The following is an 8,175-nucleotide window of genomic DNA, read 5'->3' as shown; positions in this document are numbered from 1 at the left end:
GCTCTCCTGAGATGTCGCTACTGCAAGCCGAAAAATCGCTAATAGCTTGGGAAATTTCGAGCAAATCAAAATCCGAAAACGAGGTCTTAATTGGTTCGTTGCTCTCCATGGCAAGCTCTCTAAGCCTGAAATCGATAACGGATTCCGTTAAGGTTTCCGAGACTCGGGAGGAATTTCCATCGACCGGACCCGGACACGAGCAGGTATCTTCTTTTTGGAAGAGATTCGAGCGAATGGTTCGCATGGATCTACCTAAAGGCCTTTGAACCTTAGCTGAAGACAAAGAAGAAGCAGAAGAAGAAGAAGAAGAAGAAGAATAGCGAGACTGCGTTGAAGGAAGCTGGTTGGAGTAAGATTCTCCAAGCGGGACCATGGCGGAAGAGGTGTCGTCTCAATCAGAAATTCCGGATTATCACGCATGCAGAACTGCAGAAGAAAGACTTCCAGGCATGGGAGATGAATTTTCAAGATTAGTTCATGGTTTTTTATGGTTAAGGCGAGAGATGCTCTATAATGGTGGTTTCTGTAAAAAGGAAGATCAAGCTCTGGAAGAGAGGAGTTGATCGAGTGAGGAGTCGCTGATTGACTTGATTTTATTAATAATCTTGATTCTTGTTCGCTCGGACGGAAGAGAACGTGGGCCTACTGGGCTTCCAACTTGTCGGTTGAGGCCTGGCCTATGGGCTATATAGACCTATAGGGCTAAAGCTATAGTGTTGTATTAAATGAAATTACGAAAATGTCATCGTTTAAAGATTCTCATCTCTGCGATGTTTCCGGTTTATGGTAAGGGTACAAGGAGTCCTGGTTTAATTCAGAAAAGGTAAACGCGGTTCAGGTGACAAAAACAGTACGATCTTGATTATTGACTAGGGCGCGAATCACATGGTCCCTGGTAAAAAGTGAGCCTCCCTCGATCATACGCCGTTGGATTTAAAATTGGCCTTTAAAATTCGTAACCCAGAGTACAAGAGGACGCATACTTTTTTCCGTGAGTCAAAACAAAAGGAGTGAAAACTGAAAAGACGCAGACGCTCCTACGGTCCTTCCTCTTCGATTTTCTGTCCTTATTGGACGGTGGATTATACCACCACGTGGACCATATTATAGACTTGACATGATAATATCAATTACGTAGACGTGTTTTCCTTTCCACCGGCAACGAGGAATAAAAAAGAAAATGTTTATAACTATGGATGGAGATTTGAACTCATAGTTAATAATTTTTTGGTATTTTATAATTAATAATTTATTGGTAATTATAAATAATAATTTAATAATTGAAGAAGAAGGAAAAATATTTTTGGAAGATGATTAATTTCGCATTTTGTGGTCAAATTTGATAAAGAAAATGGTGGTTAAGACGTTGGTGGGTTGGCTGGTGGCAGCCTAGCGGCTGTGACGTAGAAGATTTTAAGGTTGTCCAAAATCTAAATAAATAAATAAAATATTTTCTTTTGGGGGTAGGAATCCCTTCTAAGGAAAATCCGTATTTTTTTATAAATAAATGATTTTGTTGATTAATTTGTACAGGACGCCATTTAAGTTGAATTTTGAAAAATTAAATTTGAACTTTTTGTTTTAAATGAAATTATTAATGCAGTGGGATTATGGAATGAAAAATCTGAAGGATTAGATTAGACGTAGACGGCCAACCACTTTGGATATCAAGCGGAAGTGAAGATTAGATATCTATTGGTCATTGATTGCCCCTCTTCTGATGATGGATTGGACCGGGCAATAAATACCGTGGTATACCAAACTTTTTTATTATATAATATATATATTAAGCAAATTAATATATAGATATGGACGATAAGGTTGGTTTTTCCTCAGTCCCCACAATTCTCCTCACGTCATAAAAATTGGCCACCTGTCTACTAACATGTGTCCCAACATCTCATGTGCGAGCCTAATGGAAAGGATGTTAAGTCCATCCATAAAACATCAGTTCGAGACCGTCTCACATCGGGAGGACTAAGGCTAACCAAACGCTAGTCCTACAGAAAGTGGAAGGTGGATTTGGATTCCACCCCTGTTTGCAATTCCTATTTTATTTCTTACTAAAATATAATATATAAAGTTGATCAAGATCGTGATCTTCATAATATATGTTGAGTTCAAGCTCGGCTGAAAACTGATTAATTTGGATTAAAGCCAATTAACCTTTTCTCAAGATGAATTCAAAGAATTGAGATTTGTTTCTCGCTCCTTACACCGATTTCACAGCCACATCCCACCCTGCAGTAGGAACATCTCTCCATCAATGATAAATACAAACATATGAGATGTTCCCGGTGGGAAGTGGCTGTGAGGTCTCAAATTGCTCACAAATAACTTGATTTCTCGTCCACCCCTAATGATGGCCTGATAGGGATAGGGCCCTCTCTATCTTTCAATTATGTCAGTTTCAGTGTCCCCATTCAAAGAGAGACATTTGTCCCAACACTAGGCACCTAGTCACATGTGCCCACCATTGCTCGTGTATTTTTCTTTTAATATTTTAAGTTTTTATTTGGAAAAAGAAAAGTTTTTGTGATAGTGGGCTTAAAACTATCTAATTTGATTGAAGCAAAATGGAGGGAAATTGGAATTGGAATTGAAATTGATTGACTTCTTGGGAAAAGGCTGCTCTAGTGTACCTAATATGGGAATCCAGAAAACAAGAGAACTCCTGAAGATCTCTATCTCTCCCCTCGGGAGGTCATAGCAAAATGGCGCACATACCTTCACCAGAATGATCATCATACTTGATGGGGGTGATTTGGCGTGACACCTCACAAAACCCTCAGACGATACCTCCGCGTCACGTGGACAGTTGAGAATTTCGCTAAGTTAAGGAAGCACACCTTAGAACTAGTTTTGAGTGTATCACATACAGCTTGGGCACCTTGGAAGAGTGGTTAGTAGCACCTCGCCTAGGATCAACCTATTGTACCTCGTCAATACTAGTTCAAATGATTTTGGCATGAAGGGCGACCTCCCCTGAGGACTTGTTGACCTGGCTAAGGTCCAAGTGGCGACATGCATGTCGTGTTCGTCGACCTCCTCTAAGAGCACCTTGTGACTCGAGTCCTCCAGAAGTCAGCTCCCACACCGTCCACTACAAAGGCAACCAGATAAGGTCTTATCATCTCACACAGGAACCTAGTCCATGTGCGAAACTACCTCCAAGGACGGCGGACCATTGAGCCACATCCCCCTTGGAGATCTCGGATGCGCTATGTGGAACTCACAACAACTGACACCTATATAAAAAATTAGCTCTCACAGCTCTCTAGTTCTCTCGCTTTCTAGCTCTCTCAGAGCTCTTTGCTAACTTAAGCATTAGAGTGCCCACCCTGAGTAAAACAACCTAGACACTTCGATAATCACTTTCGTACAACTCAAGCAGGCAACCTACATAGTCCGACGTCCAAGCTGTCAGCCAGCAACGAGCACCAGGTCATGCAACATCAATTGGCACTGTCTGTGGGAACTGGCTACACAAAAGCTAAGTTTTCACATGTTCTCTCAGCATTAAATTATGGCATCCTTAAGCAACAACAACAACGTTTGGATTGGAGTAGCCCTCATAAGGGGGCAAAATCAGAATGACCAATCTGGATAAGCTTTAGTGATCTTGCCTAGCCAGAATTGCTCGGCCCTGATTGTGAGGCCACCCCTACAAGTCGAGCCCCCCATGGCTCCCGTGGGAGTTGGCATCCAATGGATTGTGGAGTCGTCCTTGTAGGTCAAGCATTTCAGGGCTCCCGTTCAAGGTGATGGCCCACAAATAATGGAGTCGCTCCCATAGGTTGAGCCCCCGTGGTACTTGTAGGAGTGGACGCCCATTGATTCTAGGGGCACATGTAGTACAATTGCAGCACCGACTTGGTATGGGTGCGACCTCAGGTTCACCCACAACAACATGACTACCCACTAGCTCACAACATGATTAACATGATCACTGGAGGTTTTGGAGTAGCAGACTCTAGTACCTCGGTTAGTCAAACCTTACTTCATGGGCTGAGCTATGAAAAGGAGAACCTACCAAAGCGACAAAGAAAAGAAGAGTTGATCTACTTCACCAAAGACGACACATGTGGGGTCCACTACCCTCATAATGATACCCTCGTAGTTAAATGATACTAGTTGAGTCTGACAACTCAGCAAATATCCTGTTCCTTGGAAACTTCAAGCAAATGGGACTGTAGAGGAAGGACTTGGTCTGACTTGATATACCCATGGTTGGTTTTGGTGGTGAGGTGGCCCGAGCTCTTGGGCGGATCAACTTGTCTGTGATAGTAGGGACCGCGCTGAAAAGGATGAGGTTTTAGCATGACTTCTTAGTGTTGACAATAGCGTCGCCTTACAATGCCATTTTGGGCTAACCAATCCTACATGCCCTTAAGGCGGTGGTATTAACATACCATCTTGCAATGAAGTTCCCTACTAACCACGGAATAGAAGTACTATGCAGCGACCATGCTTAGTTTAAACCATGCTTCGAGTTGAGGTCAAGCCCAATAAAATTTGGATTATGGGCTTGCGAGCCTAATATATAAATAGCTTTGAGGTGTGAGGCATACGTCTTGACGTGAGGTGCACAAATTTTGCCTCAAGGCTTAAGCCTCACAACTTTGATGTGAGGTGTAGCTTGAGGCGCAAAAATGCATAAACCTCAAGTATTAATGATTAATTAGTGATTTAATACAAAAAAATGTATTTTATAATTTAAAACAGATAGAAAAAACACTTCAATAATTATGAGGAAAATAAAAAGTAAAAATGAAAAATCAATAAAACAAATCAGATTCCATTAGCTTTTTCTTAATGTTTTAAGAGAGTTCAGTGCAAAAAGGACTATTGAAGTTCTTAGTTTCTTTTGGATAAATCAAGTGAGATTTTTCTTATTATTTTAAATGTAACGTTCCAAGTTTGTTATTTTTCTCATTTCTTCTCCTAATGGATCTTTTATTATTATTATTATTATTATTATTATTATTATTATTATTATTTGCATAGATCAAATCAACTAAATTGTTTCCTTTTTTCTAAATTGGTTTTTTACATGAAATGTAAAATGTTTATAAATTATAATTGTTAATTGATTAGTTATTATTTTATTTAATGCTTAAATTCCAAAACTTATTGCTCATAAACCTATACTTTATAAAGATGTGTAACTTCTATCATTTTAATTTGGTATATCATATGCTATTTTCATTGATTTACAAACTTTAATTAATTTATCCTTAAACTTTGAGGCTTATACCTTGTAACGCCTCGAGGCTTAAGTCTCACAACCCTCACCTTTTTGGATTATTATGCCTTTAACCTTTTAGAATCTTGGTCAAACTGAATTTAAACTCAAATTTCTAACTGGAATCAAATTCAAGCCTCATATTTTCTGATGAATCGAATTTGAATAACCAAATATTCAGCTGGGCTCGTGAATTGGCGATGGCAAGTTATCAGGATGGCAAGTACTCGTGAATTCAAGCCTCTATCACGCCATCACGACAAACACAAGAGTTCAACTGGCCGGCCGGTTATCAGGATCAAAAATTCAAACGCTAGCAATTGGCGATGGCAAGTACTCGTGAATTGGATAGCGGGTAGTGTTTATTTAACTTAGAGAAGTTTCTTCCTTGTAGTTTTCGGAGCTAGATGTAGTGTGACAAATAAGAGTAGGGGAATTTTTATGAAAAAAAAACAAAAAAGACCAAAGAGCTGGGGAATTGTGTCCACAGACTTATTGGTAAGAATATCAAAAAAACAATTGGCTATGGCCAGATGCTTTATTATCTCTATATATTTTGGGATGATAAGAATATTTGAGGTTACCACATTACTAGTGACTGTCGGTTTTCATAACTTCGTTTTCTATAAAATAGCTTTGTTTTTTTTAAGAATCTCTACCATAGTTTTTAAAATCAGATTGGATTGGAAAAATTAGGAATCGGTCACTTGATTGGTTTTGTTTTACTCTAAAATCATTATTTTAACAAAAATCTATTGATTTAGTCAATAAACCCCTAATCCAAATGGTCAAACCGTTTGAACTATCCAATAAATTTTTACTATTTTTATTTTTATTTTTTAATTCGAACGATTGAACCTTTTGATCCGGGAACTGCACCCTAAATGATTCGTTGTCCGATTCGATTTAAAGAAAATTCCTTCAACAAAGTAGTTTTTAACTTTTTTTATTTTAGGGGAGATTCAAATGTCAAATCCATTAATTCTACCGCACAAAACACAAAACAACAAGTCGACCACCAAAAGAGTCCAAAAGTGGAGAGACGTGAACCGGTGGACGGCCGTACTCCTCGTGGCAAATCAATCCAAATTCCAAAATTCTAAGTTTCTTTACTACGTTATTTATTATTTTCAGAAAATGCTGATTAATTAAAATAGGATAAATTTTTTAAATTATCCTTATGATTTTGTTAATTTTCTAAATGTACTCTTGCTGTCAAAAAAATTGATTAATACTATTTCTTATTTCTGATAATTAATTAATTCTACTTTAATCGTTAATATCCGTTGAGAGGGGCTTCGTTCAGTCACGACAGAGGCGATCTGGGCAGTTTAGGTGTGTAGGTGAGAGGTGGGAGGTGGTCATCGAGCATTTTATGGGAGGTGGTCTCTACGACTGCGGAGTACGGACAGCCAGGGGGTGTGCTGGTTGTGCGGTGACTACAGACAGGGGCGGTCGGGGCAGTGTGGGTGTGTAGGCAAGAGGTGGGAGGTGGTCATGGAGCATTTCTGGGAGATGGTCTCGGCGACTACGAAGAACGGACATGAGTACGAGACGAGTCGACTGGTTTGGAGCCGGTGGTCCTCCCTGAGTGCACCGGTGGTCCTCCATTGCACTCAGGGCAGAAATGGATGCTCTGCCTATTCAGGTTTTATTTATCTTTCGTTAGAACATATATGATGCTGACTTTTTTTTTTTCCAACTATTTGGCCTAAATTTCGTTTTGGATGAGAATCCGATTTATTTGATAATACTCTATTTTTCAACCATTGTCTCTATTTTTCCAACCATTCAGGTTGATAATGCTCTGTTTTTCCAACTATTTGATAATGCTCTGCTGAAATTTCGTTTCCAACTATTCCGGTTTTTTCCAACCATTGTAATTCGGATTTTCAACCTCATAATAATACTCTTCTTTTGATGTTTCTTGGGATCATCAGTTTTTTTTATTTGATCGTTTGCCTCATTTCATGGCTGCTGTTAATGAGCATTTCAGAGATGCTATTAAGTGCCTGTAATTGAACCAAAAGTGGTTCTCAGATTACATGCTAGAATTGATAATGGAGAGCGAAAGAAGAATAAATGGTAAAATAGTCTTTTTATCTTTCTGGTAATGAATATTAACAGTAAAGAAAGTATTAATCAATTATCAGAAAAAATAAAGATAGAGTTAATCAATTTTCAAACAATAAGAATATATTTACTAAATTAACTAAACCATAAAAATAATTTAAGAAGAAGGTAAGTCTAGCATAGTAATTGATAATCAGGGAGGCGTATGCGTTTTCTTTATTTAGGAGTCAATGTTAACTGATGATTACTCAATAGTAATTATATTGTTAATTGATACCAATAATAATTACTTTCGTAATTGACATCACAGATTCACAGTACAATCAGCTAGTGGAGACGTTTCCTGAGATGAACAAAGCAGGTGCGGAATTTCAGAAGGAGGTCTGGAATAATGGGCTATCCTCGTCCACGGGTTTTGCTGGGCCAGTTGGGACTTGGGTGGGCAACTTACGGAGAAAATCGCGAATCGCGTAGCCTGTAACTATCATGGTGGACCGTGGATGGAACAAATGAAGACTACCCCATGCACCATAATAAACAAAACCACAATTTGATAATAGATATTAGAAGCCGGTGCTCACCAACAACCAACCAAACATTAACAAAAAACCAAGAAGGAAATTGCTCTGTATTCGCAACCCCAACTAGTTTGACTAATTTTTAGCTTCTTTCTTTTTTCTTTTTTTCTTTTTTTTTTCTCCAAAATCTGCAAGGGATGTCAAGTCAAACAAACTGGGTATTTATCCGGTTGGTCATATACCAACTAGAGAAAGAGTACAACATATGTATTTGGGTTATTGTGCATGCATGGTTGGTGGGAATGGATGAGCTCAAAGCTTTATTTTTCTTGGCCTATA

General features: G+C 38.7%; 1 long non-coding RNA gene across 1 annotated transcript; it reads left to right on the top strand.

Moving 5' to 3' along the window:
- The first annotated feature begins 6,425 nt into the window (after positions 1-6,425).
- Positions 6,426-8,175, top strand: LOC148878439 (uncharacterized). The gene is made up of 2 exons (XR_016105747.1): positions 6,426-6,893; positions 7,629-8,175. It is a non-coding gene; the product is annotated as an uncharacterized LOC148878439 (long non-coding RNA).

Source organism: Nelumbo lutea, chromosome 1 (assembly GCF_056320005.1).
Source record: "Nelumbo lutea isolate HS-2025 chromosome 1, American lotus-T2T, whole genome shotgun sequence".
NCBI lineage: Eukaryota > Viridiplantae > Streptophyta > Magnoliopsida > Proteales > Nelumbonaceae > Nelumbo > Nelumbo lutea.
This window is presented reverse-complemented; position numbering and strand designations above follow the sequence as displayed.